This window comes from Acomys russatus, chromosome 29, assembly GCF_903995435.1.
Source record: "Acomys russatus chromosome 29, mAcoRus1.1, whole genome shotgun sequence".
In the NCBI taxonomy this organism is placed as follows: Eukaryota; Metazoa; Chordata; class Mammalia; order Rodentia; family Muridae; genus Acomys; species Acomys russatus.
Window position 1 is genome coordinate 38,066,691 of NC_067165.1, and position 12,769 is coordinate 38,079,459.

Here is a 12,769-nt window from a genome sequence, read left to right on the forward strand (position 1 = left end):
TTCAGGGGAGAGGGGGAGGGGCATTAAGGGGGTGGTACATTGTTCATCTCCTCCTCTGCCCCTCCAGATTGGGTAGTAGATGGCACTCTTTCAAGCTCGGAAAACTTAAAGCCCAGAGAGCTAGCTCCCTTTCCTCCAGGGAGAGCGATATGATCCTGGATTCTCTTCTGTTGACTGTCTCCATGGTGACAGACTCTAGCCATGGTTACTCTTCACCAGGAAACAGTTGACTCTGGAGGAGCAAAGCTGGCCCCACGCAAACACGCCAGACTGAAGAAACACCACCATCAGACCAGCAGTGAAAAGGGTGGATGTCTTTGTTGTCATGTCAAGAGGGCCACGACCTTGGCTGGGTTTTGGACTTGGTACGAGTCCAAGAGTGAGTTGGACTCTTTCTTGAAGGTGAGTTGAATTCTAATACTACTTAGTACTGATATGTGAGCCCATGCTAAGATACTAACAGACGTCCGATCACAGCACCCCTTGGGTGCTTTGTGCTTGAGGAGACTGAAGCACACAGTGAGGTTCAGCTGCCTAAAATTACACAGCTACCTGGTGGGACACCTGTAAAAAATCCGTCTGTCCTAACTCCCGCTTATGGCACCTGCTCCCACTCACTGCTTTCCTGTAACGCCGGCCCAAGGGCCTTCCGTGAAGAGTCCTGCATTGTGTTTGCAGCTAACACAGGTGTGGTCCATTTGTTCAGTCTTCATTCGTCCATCCCATAAGCACTTCACATCCTGTATCTGTGGTGCCTTGAATAAAAATGTCCCCATGGGCCCATAGAGAGTGCCTCTGCTAGAAGACGTGGCCTTGTTGGAGGAAGTGTGTCACTGGGGGTGGGCTTTTGAGGTCTCAGATGCTCACTCTGGGCTTAGTGGCTCATTGTCTGTTCCCCATGCCTGCTGATCCAGATGCAGACCTCTCAGCTACCTCTCCAGCACCATGCCTGCATTCCTGCCACCGTGCTTCCCACCATGATAACAATGAACTAAACTTCTGGTTTTTCGTTTTTGTTTTTCGAGACAGGGTTTCTCTGTGTAGCCTTGGTCATCCTGGACTCATTTTGTAGACCAGGTTGGCCTCGAACTCACAGCGATCCGCCTGCCCCTGCCTCCCGAGTGCTGGGATTAAAGGCGTGCGCCACTACGCCCGGCTAAACTTCTGAACTGTGAGGTTGCAATGCCTTAATGAAGAGACCTTGGCTCAGCTCAGTGGGACAGAACCCAATTTCTTGATTATTCTCTAGGTCAAAGGATGAGGAGCCACCAAAATATCCGTCTACTGAGGGCTGGTTCAGGATAGTGGAATATTGCCCCAGCCTGTGGGGTTCGACTAAAACTCGGGAGGAAGTTCACCTGTTGAAAATGCAAGACACAAAGAAGGAGAGCAAGTCTGATTGATCAAATCCTCAAACTTTATTAGTCAGGCAGCAGCTTGCTATAAGTCAGAAGGAGGGGAGCATATTGTCTTATAAGCAACCGAACTGCAGGCCTTTCTCAAAACATAGGGAATTCCAGGCAGGGTCATAATGTCCTGCCACACAGAGCATCTTGTTTTGTCTTCATCTGGCTTTAGTCTAACTGTTGACTCACAACAGGGTCACTCCCTCTCTATCTGTCTTTAGTCTAACTGCTGACTCACAACAGGGTCAGCTAGTTTCTGGTGAAAGGCAAGTTCTGGGAAAGACAGAGACTTAAAGGTGCAGACTTGGACAAGATGGCTGAACATTGGCCATATGGCCTATTGTCCCCAACAGAGTATGCCTCTATGATGCAATATTCTGCAGCTCTTGGGAAAGCCTGGTCTAGGGCCATGTTATGTAACTCAGTGGCAGAGGACTTGCATAGTATGTGAAAAGGCCCTTACTTTGAACCCTAGCAAAGGAAGGAAAGAAGAGGGTGAATAGGAGAGGAAGAGGAATGAAGCAAAGGACAAGGTGAGAAAGATAAAAGGAAAAGGGTTAGCTGCAAAGACACACTAATAAATAGAGAAAAAATTTAAATTAAGTATTATTTTATGTATGGGTGATTTGCTTACATGTATGTCTGTGTACCACATTCATGTCTCTTGCTCATGGAGGGCGGAAGACAACACCAGATCTCCTGGAAATGGAGTTACAGAGATTTATGAGCCACCGTGTATGTGCTAGGAATTGAACCTGGGTCCTCTAGAAGAGGAGCAAGTGTTCTTAACCACTGAGCTAGTCTATCCAGCCCCAAAGAAACTAATCTGAAATAGCCACTGTGATGGCACAGTTGTAATTAGAAAAATAGGATATCTTTCCAATCAAAGCTCAGAGATACATAATTCTACCAGTAAAATCTTTTATTATAGACTACAACACAAACCTGGAATGTAGTTGGTTTTTTTAAAAAAAGATTTCTTATTTATTATTTATATGGTGCTCTACCTGCCTGTGTGCCTACATGCCAGAAGAGGGCGCCATATCTCACTACAGATGGTTGTGAGGTACCATGTGGTTGTTGAGAATTGAACTCAGGACCTTTTGAAGAACAGGGAGTGCTCTTAACCTCTGAGCCATCTCTCCAGCCCCCTGGGATGTAGTTTTAGATTCACTAAAAATGAATGTCCTGAGAAGAGCTGGACCCAAGTTTAGTTTCAAGTACCTACATGGCTGCTCTCAATATCTGTAAATTCAGCTCTGTGCGTCCAACGTCCTCTTCTGACTTCCATGGTACACATGCACGCATGTAGGCAAAACATTCACAAACATAAGTAAAAATAAAAAAAAATCTTTTAAAATTTGTTTAAATGAGTATATCAAGGTAGGAGAGGTGGCTCAGACATTGAGCACTTAGCCACTCTTGCAGAAGATTCAGGTTCTGTTTCCAGGACCCATATTGAGTGGTTCACAACTATCCATAACTCCAGCTTCAGGGAATCTGGTGTCCTTTTATGGCCTTTATAGGCAATACATCCATGTGTACATATTCACACAGAGAAACATGGACACACACACACACACACAGAGACACACACAGAGACACAGACACAGACACAGATACACAGACACAGACTCACTAAAATAATACAAAATCCATAAATAAGTGCATTGATTAGCAAACTATAGTAAAAAAAAAAAAAAACCCTCATAAAATCACCAGGTAGGTCAAGGGGAAAAATTGCCAGCACTCAGCAGTGTTCCCCATACCCTCTCTCACTCAAAACCTGTTTCTCGCCCCGAAGATACTTAGTGTCCTGCCACTTGCTGTCTTGTTCTTCTCCAGGTAGCTCCAATGTGCTCATATCTGACAGAGCGTGCGCTTAATGTTTGCAAGGCTGCTTGTCAGTCCCCAGGACTGCACATAAAGAAATAAAGAAACAAAGAGATACCGGTTTTAAAAATGTAAAGTGTGTACACGTGTGCCCATGTTTATGATGTTTGTCTGTGGAGATCAGAGGACGGCTTTGTGGAATCCATTTCCCCTTCCACCTTTAAGAGGTTTCCAGAGAGAAAACTTTCCTTATCAGACTTGCATGGAAAGCTCTTAACTCTCTGAGCCATCATTCTGATGTGGAGATGTGTCATTTATTCACATACACACACACACACACACACACACACACACACTATATGTTTACACACACATATGCCTTTATGATGAGCCATAACTTCTATTTCAGGATTGCAATAGTTACAATAGAAAATGGGGAAAACGGAGGGGCCAGGAAGCAATATTGATATTGAACCAAGGTATTAATATCAAATCACTATGTGTGTTCTGTAGCTGTTTGGCCCCTTGTAGGGTCCAGCTTGACTCAAAGCCAGCTAGCCTTTGCTGAGGGTCCAGCTTGACTCAAGGCCAGCCAGCATTTGCTGAGGGTCCAGCTGTATCTAAAAATATTCCACTACCCCTGCCCCTGGAATGTACTTACTCCTCCTAGCTAGCCTGCTAAATTCTGCTTTTACAAAAAAGATATAAAAAGCACTTGCGCCTGCTTTCAGGGGTCGGCAGCTTGAAAGAGCTTATCAGACCTCGATGCACATCAACTCAATAAAATTCCTGTGTGTATTGCATCGACATCGGACTCCGTTTCTCTCTGGGGACTCCGGGTATAGACCAGAGAGCTCTCTGGAGGTCTCAGTCTTACAATAAGATTATGTGTACCACATGGGTGCAAATGTCTGCGGATGCTGGAAATGAGCATCAGGTCTCCTGGAACTAGAGTTACAGGTGGTTGTGAGCTGCCTGATGTAGGTTCTGGGAATTGAACCTGGGTCCTCTGTATGACCAGTAAACACTCGTAACTGCTGATCTATCTCTCCAGCCGGAGGCGTACTTTTGATGCTACAACAAGACTCTTGAAAAGTTAAGAAACTATTCAGTAATAAGAACTTCCAACTCGGGATGAACACGCGGCAGTGAATTGTAGAGAAGTTAGCACAAGGGGGTGAGCGGCCTGCTTGGAACGAAGGTTCTCAGGTTTCAGCAGGCGGTGATGTGTGCACCGGCCTTGCTACACGGTCTTGCTAGCAGCACCTTTGACTGTGGGTTTGCGGTTTAGTAAGGCTGCAATTAGAACCAGCTTTTAACCACCACAAAGACAGTCTCAGGGATCCTTTATTCAAGGCACCTGGATCCCGTCTGGCTAGGTTGTTGTTGTTGTTGTTGTTTTTTTAAAATAATGACTCCATTTTGGTTTTGACAGTTTCTACGCAGGCAGCATTTTCCTATGACTATGTGCTACTTATGTGGTCCCGTGAACAAACACTGCTTCATGATAGACGGGGAAATAAAGAGAAAGGCATACTGAAGGACACCACACAACATACAGTCCCAGAGACAGGACCCCAGGCACCCTACTTCCGCTTCCTAGGTGCTGCCTTCCTCAGTTTACCACTTCCCAGTGACAAATCAACGCATCCCACAAGAGCCATGGCAGGCTCCTTCGGCGATGAGCTTCATTAGTCTCCTCGATAAGTTTCCATTCAATCAAGTTGACAGTAAAGATTATCTACTGTAGCACCATCTCCTGATGCTCAGGGGTAGCCCAGTGCCCGTGGAGGCCAGAAGACCATGCAGCGTCACCCGGAACGGGAGTTACAGTTGTGAGCCACCATATGGATGCTGGAAACTGAACCTGGGTCCCCCCCCCAAAAAAAGCAGTTAGTGCTCTTAACTGTTGGGCCATCCCCAACCCCAGGGCTCTGTTTTTGCTTCTTTGTTTGTTTGTTTTGTTTTGTTTTTCTGTGTAGCTTGGCTGTCCTGGACTCGCCTTGTAGACCAGGATGCCTCTGCCTCCTGAGTGCTGGGATTAAAGGTGTGCACCACCACGCCTGGCTTCTCAGTGCCTCTTTATAAGCATTATATTGATTGGGGTGCTACGACCAGGTTGTGACTTCCTGTGAGAGTAGCTGTCATCTCCTCCCAATGCTGTGAAATCGCATTAGTTGCTTAAAACCTGTCATGGTGAGAATATTTATGTGCCAGAATTGGCAAATGCTGTTGAGAGGATTAATTTTGGTTGTCAAACTGATTGGATTGGAATCCATTAAGCTTCGTGAGAGACATGCCTTTGGGCAGATTTGTGAAGGTATTTCTAGGAGGAACTGGCTGAGGGGTGGGGGGAGATGATCCCTCACAGTGGGCAGCACCTTTCAGCCCTCACCCAGAAATAAGAAAATCTGAGAGAAAGGCAGGGTTGCTTCTGCCTGCCTTCATTACTTGCTGCTGAGAGCATCTGCCCATTGCTGCTGCTGCTGCTGCTGCTGCTGCTGCTGCTGCTGCTGCTGGGGCCTCTGCTTCCATCAGAACCCAGCTTCTTCCGGCTTCCAACCAGTGGCCCCACGGGAGTCTTCCAGACCTTCAGCACCAGCCTGGGACTACTGAGGCATCCAGCAACCTGGAATGAAGGGCCCAACAGGTTCTCGGCCTCCTCACCATGTAGGCAGCCATTGTGGGACTACCAAGCCTGCATCATGTAAGCCAAACTAATAAATCCCCCTTCCACAACTCATTTTGTCGGCTCCCTTCCTTATGGAATCCTGCCTGATACAGAGGAATGCTAGGCTGTATTGATTGGCTCTCAGACAGCTACTTATGCTTACACTTGCCACGTTAGAAATCGAAACTGAAATCTTAAATAGACTGATTAATTTTAAAATAATAAAATCAAATAACACAATGTTATGTCCTCAAACAAAAATGTGTGGGGAAAAAAATGGCATGGTTTTATATATTTATTTTTTGCAAGTATGTTTAATGCCTGAGCTGATAAGAGTTGGTTGAATTCTTCTTCGTGCATGTGCATTGATCTGTTGTGACAGTGGTTTCGTTTGTTTGTTTTTGTTTTGGTTTGCTTTTGAGACAGGGTTTTTCTGTGGAACTCTAGCTGTCCTGGAATTCATTATGTAGACCAGGCTGGCTTTGAATTCAGAGATCCACCTGCCTCTGGCTCCTGAGTGCCAGGATTAAAGACGTGTGCCACCACTGACTGCCCAGCGTGAGAGTGTTTTGTTCAGAGAAGGAAAGCAAGCTTCAAGCCCTTACGTGCATACATAACTGGAAGAGAAGGAAACCCTTACATGCCTTTGCAGCTAAATGTGAGGTTTTTGTTTTGTTTTGAGACTGAGTCTCTCACTATGTAGCTTTGGCTGGCCTGGGACTTGTTACATGGACTAGGCTGGCCTCAAACTCAGAGATCCACCTGCCTCAACTCCTGAGTGCTGGGGTTAAAGGCGTGCACCGCTGCCCCTACTGAGGCGTTCTGCTTTTGATAGAGTGATAAATAAATATGTCTATATCCTCTACTCCATTCACAGTGAATTTCCTTTGAGTCGGTCTGGAATCTATGCTACTCCCAGACAGACAGAGCCAGGGGGCAGAGGCTGAAGGGTGAAGGAATCACAAGGAGCTAGTGACGCTTTCAGCCATTTCTACAAGACACCTGAAAAGCTAGGGATGGCTGAGTTCAGAGAGCTTCGGGGTTGGCAAGCACAGATTTTGGAAAAGTAGGACACCCCCCCCCCCCCCCGCCGCCGAATCTCTTGCCCACATGCATAGTGAGAAGAGGCCAGTGAGATGGCTCAGTGGGTGGAGGCATTTGCCAACAAACATGGTGGCCTGAGTTCTGTCCTAGGACCCCCTTGGTGGGAGGCAAGACCTGACTGCCGGGACTTATCTTCTGATCGGCATACCTCTGTATTCCATCTTGCATCGCTGATCTGCTATATGGGATCATTTTCCTTTTCTTCCAAAGAATACATTTCTTTTGATTCAGTTTGACTGCCCCAAACTCTCTGTGTTTCTATTCATTGGAAAAACAGTTGTGAGCTGCCACGTGGGTGTTGGAAATTGAATCCCAGTTCTCTGGAAGAGCAGCCAGTGCTCTAAACCACTGACTCATCTCTCCTAACCCTCTTTCCTGACTTCTTGTTACTTCCAAAAAAATAACCATCAAACTACTAGTTCTTTTGTTGTTGTTGTTGTTTGTTTTGTTTTTAGAGACAGGGTTTCTCTGTGTTAGCCTTGGCTATCCTGGACTCGCTTTGTAGACCAGGCTGGCCTCGAACTCACAGTGATCCGCCTGCCTCTGCCTCCTGAGTACTGAAAACTACTAGTTTTAAAAAAATGTTTTCTTTTATTATTTTAGTTTGCATATATGATGTGCGTGTTTGAACATGTATATGTTGATTCTTTCCTTCCAGTATGGGGCCTGAGACCACACTTAGGTTGTCAGACTTTTTTTTTTTTTCCGAGACAGGGTTTCTCTGTGTAGCCTTGGCTGTCCCGGACTCACTTTGTAGACCAAGCTGGCCTCGAACTCACAGCGATCCACCTGCCTCTGCCTCCCAAGTGCTGGGATTAAAGGCATGCGCCACCACCCCCGGCTCTTTTTTAAAAAAGATTTATTTATTTGGGGCTGGAGAGATCACTCAGAGGTTAAGAGCACTGGGTGCTCTTCCAGATGTCCTGAGTTCAACTTCCAGCAACCACATGGTGGCTCAGAATCCATCTATAATGAGATCTGATGCCCTCTTCTGGCCTGCAGGTGTACATGTAGGCAGAACGCTGTATACATAATAAATAAATAATGAATAAACAAATCTTTAAAGGACCTCTGGAACCATCTCTCCAGCCCAGGTTGTAAGACTTTTGTGGCAAACACTTTTTTTTTTTAAATCTCAAGTCATTTTGCCTGGTCCTGTTGATTATTTTAAGGTAGTTGAGCTTTTAAATTGTTTTTAAATCTCTCTCTCACTCTCTCACTCTCTCACTCTCTCTCTCTCTCTCTGTCTGTCTCTCTGCCTCTCTCTCTCTCTTTCTCTCTCTCTCTCTCGTGTGTGTGTGTGTGTGTGTGTGTGTGTGTGTGTGTGTAAGAGACAGAGACAGACAGACAGAGAGACAGACAGAGAGGGAGAGAGTGCACAAGTGAGTGTGCGTAAGTGCATTCGTGCCACAGTAACATAAGGAGGTCAGAGGCCAACTTTCAGGGTGTCTCCTCCCACCTTGCCAAAAGCGATTTAAGGCCAGAACGATACTATCTTCCTCCAGAGATAATTTTTTCCCCAGCCATCTGTGCACAGGAGAAGTTAGGAGCCACTTTAATTCAGTCCAGTCATTGTGCAATCAGAATTGCATGTGCTCAGGACTGTGAAAGAGGGGTTACAGTGTGCCAGGCAATGTCCCTAGGGAAAGAACCTTCCACTGCTAACACAGAGGCAATCCAGAGAAGATAACAGCTCCAGCAAGACCTAAGAGGTGAACACTCCACTGACTTCTCCTTCTACTCCACGGGGCCTAGAAAATTAAAAAAAAAAAAAACTCATTAACCCCACCAGGGGCTTTGTTGTGAACCAGATTGACAACAGCTCTAGCTGGGCCTGACGAAAATCGTGGTACCCACTAAGCAAGGGCGCATTCCTTATATGAGCATCCAGGTACATCAGAGATGAGCCCTTCTGTTGCCAAGCAGGAACACTAAGCGATTAGGAGGGCAAGGGATTGGCCGTCTGCCTCCTGGGAGGCCTTGCAAAAACAGCAACAGAGACCCAAATCTATTCTCACTGCCACCATCTTCTCGTTCCCTCTTGCGTGGCGTAAACACACGGTTAAGTCCCAAGGGTAAGTAAGCTTGAGCCCTGAAGTCTCCTGCCTCCGCCTCCGGAGCATTGGGATTAGGCTACAGGACTTTCTGCACTCTGGGCAAGTACTCCAGCCAACAGGTCGCTTCCCCAGTGCCAGAATATGTCTCTCTTCATTTTATAATAAAAATGGTTTGGTTGGAGCCAGAGAGGTGGCTGTGTGTTTTGTTTCTGTTTCTGTTTCTGTTTTTTTTTTCCCCCTCGAGACAGGGTTTCTCTGTGTAGCCTTGGTTGACCTGGACTAACTTTGTAGCCCAGGCTGGCCTCGAACTCACAGTGATCCGCTTGCCTCTGCCTCCCGAGTGCTGGGATTAAAGGCGTGCGCCACCACGCCTGGTGGCGGTGTGGTTAAGAACTATAGGTTCTTGCAGGGGACTTGAGCCCAAGCACTGCCAGAAACTCCAGCTCCAGGGACTCTGAAGCCTCTCTCTCACCTCCGATGCCACTTGCTCTCACATGTACATAAGCCCCCCTCCCCTCTCCCCAAGTATACACAAATAAATCTTGAAAGGAATGGTTCTCTCGCCATGACACATAGAGACTATCTCTTGTGTACCGTATGGAAGCATCGCCTGTCAATAAAAGCTGATGGCCTGTTAGCTGAGGCAGGAAGTAGGAAGTGGGAGTTCTGACAGAGGGAGCGATGAACTCTGGGATAGAGTCAGAGGTGAGATTCACCCTGAGGACGAAGGATGCATGACACGGAAAAGAGGTAACCAGCCATGTGGCACACAGAAGAGAATAAACAAGTAAAAGAAGCTATGAGCTAGTCGGGGGGGGGGGGGGGGGGATGAGCCAAAGCTTATGGCCTAGGCATTTACTCCTAAATAATAAAGTCTCAGTGTCGTTATTTCGGGAACTGGGCCACAGGTGGAAAAGCCCGCGATTACATTGATGTAAGTAAAATTTGTTTCATTTTAATAGAGACTGCCCCCTAAGGTAGTCTTGTTGTTTTGTGGGGTTTTAGTGTGTTTTCTGTGCTGGAGATTGAACCCAGCGCTTGTTCATGCTAGGCAAGTGCCCTGCCAGTGGAGCGGTTCCCTTGGGCTTTACTTGAGGGTTCCTCTAGGGATAGAAGTACTTAGAAACTGAACCCCAGGTTCCGCAATTTTCTACACGACACAACCAGCTGTGAAATCGGGGCTGGCACTTGTTCCCCGGAGAGTAGAACAGACCTTGGCGGCTTATGCAGAGCGGACCTGGCTCACTGACTTCGGCCATCTTTGCTTTGTAAGAATGGAGGTGAAACGCCAAGCGTTGTTTACAAGAGTTAGAGAGCTGTGACAATCTCAACTCGACCTGGCAGGGCTTGGCAGCGGCGGCTTTTACCCAGAGTCACGTCACCTCGCTATAGAAACAACTACTTAGGTATGTCTGTGAGGGGATTTCTGGATTAACATAGTTGAAGGCAAGCAACACCACTCCCCAGACTGGGGATCTAGACTGAAGGAGAAAAGAGAAAAAAGGGGGTCAGGAGCTAGGTTAGTGGCTGGATGGGCGGTTAAGAGTAGTTTCTGCGATTTCGAAAGACCCGCGTTTGGTTCCTAGCACCCGTGTCAGACAGCTGTTAACTCCAGCTCCAGGGTAACCCAGGGGCTGGCCTTCTTGAGGGCCTGAACTCTCACGCACACACACACACACACACACACACACACACACACACACACACACACACGAATAATTAACAAAAATAAACAAGACTAAGATAAATCTGTCTTTATTGGATTAGATTTCTAAGATAAATTATTGACTGAAACAGCAGAAGATAAACAACATATAGAGAATAATATATATATATATATATATATATATATATATATATATATATATATATATATATTGGTTTTTCGAGACAGGGTTTCTCTGTGTAGCCTTGATTGTCCTAGACTCACTCTGTAGACCAGGCTGGCCTCAAACTCACAGCGATCCACCTGCCTCGGCCTCCCAGGTGCTGGGATTAAAGGCGTGCGCCACCACGCCCGGTGAGAATAATATATTTTATGTAATAATGTTTGCCAAAATCATCTCTCAAATATATGTATATATACACACACACACACACATACATACACACATATATATGTACATATGTAAGTATGGGCATATGGATAATCAGGTCTGAAAGGATTTGCAACATCACATTTTTAAAATCAAAGCAGACAGGTGATGATTGTACACGCCTTTTATCCCAGCACTTGGGAGGCAGATGCAGGCAGATCTCTGAGTTCGAGGCCAGCCTGGTCTACAGCGTGGGTTCCTATATAGCCATGCCTACACAGAGAAATGTAACTATATGTTATATGTGGGATGAGGGTTATTCTATTTACCCACTCTAGCTCCCAAATAAGTGACACAGAGACGCCCTGGATTTATTGATACGCTTTAGGCTCTATAGCTGGACCGATAGTCGTTTACACTTTTGCTATTTCCCAGCCATGCCCTCCGAGGTACTTGCCCTATTGGTCCTCCCTGGGCTGTTTCTTCTCTCGGGGTCAGTCCTTAATCACCACATCCTTTCTTCATCGCTTCCTCCTCCTCTCTGTCCCCCGTGGTCCCTACCTGAAATCCCAAGACCATGAATGGTAGCTCTGCCTACCTCTCTCGCCCAACTGTAGGCTGCCCAGCTTCTTTATTAATCGATCAGAGATCATTGGGGAGCAAAGTTTACACAACATCGATCAATGAACATGACTCAATGCTCACGTCTGGACTGCAAACCAGATCTCAGGGCCCGGAATTCACCATCTGAATGCACAGTGACCAGACCAACGCCCAACAGAGAAACCCTGTCTTGAAAAGCCAAACCAAAATAAATGAATAGATACAATTAAATTAAAATTTAAAACAGAAGCCAGGCATAGTCAGTAGGTAGGTGGATCTCTGTGAGTTTGAGACAATCTCAGAAACAGTTTTTTTTTTTTTTTTTAAATAATGGGTCTGAAAGGAGGTTAAGAAAGAAATGTTGAGGTGGGAGATATGTTTCAGCAGTTAAAAGCTCTGCTTACTCTGGCAAAGGACACAAAATCTGTTCCCAACACTCACACTGGGCAGTTCACCACCGCCTGTAACTCCAGGTCCTGAGGATCTGATGTTCTCTTCTGCACCCTCTGCCACAGGCATTGCACATGTGGCGTACATACATACATGCAGGCAAACATTCATACACATAAAATAAAAAATAAGAAAATATTATTATTATTAGGTTTATTTTTATTTTGAGGCAGGGTTTCTCTGTGTGGCCTTGGCTATCCTGGACTCACTTTGCAGACCAGGCTGGCTTTGAACTCACAGTGATCCACCTGCCTCTGTCTCCTGAGTGCTGGAATTAAAGGTGTGTGCCATCACGCCTGGCTCGGAAATCTTATTTTTAAAGTAAATGTTATCCTCTTTTTTAGTATTTTTAAGGTTTTACTTAAAAGGGGGATGTGTTCACGTGTCACTGATGTAGCTGGAAAGTGTTTGGTTTGGGTACTGTACCGAGGGCCTCATGAATGCTGGACAAGTCCCCTCTCACTGAGCCACACCCCCTCAGCCATAAGGTATATTTTATCTAAAGCAAGAGCATTGACATGTTCTGATTTCAGGTATACCAAGTTCTAAAATTGTTCCCTATGAAGGAGTTTGCGTCTCTGTCCCATTGAGGTTAGGCTTGGCCATGTG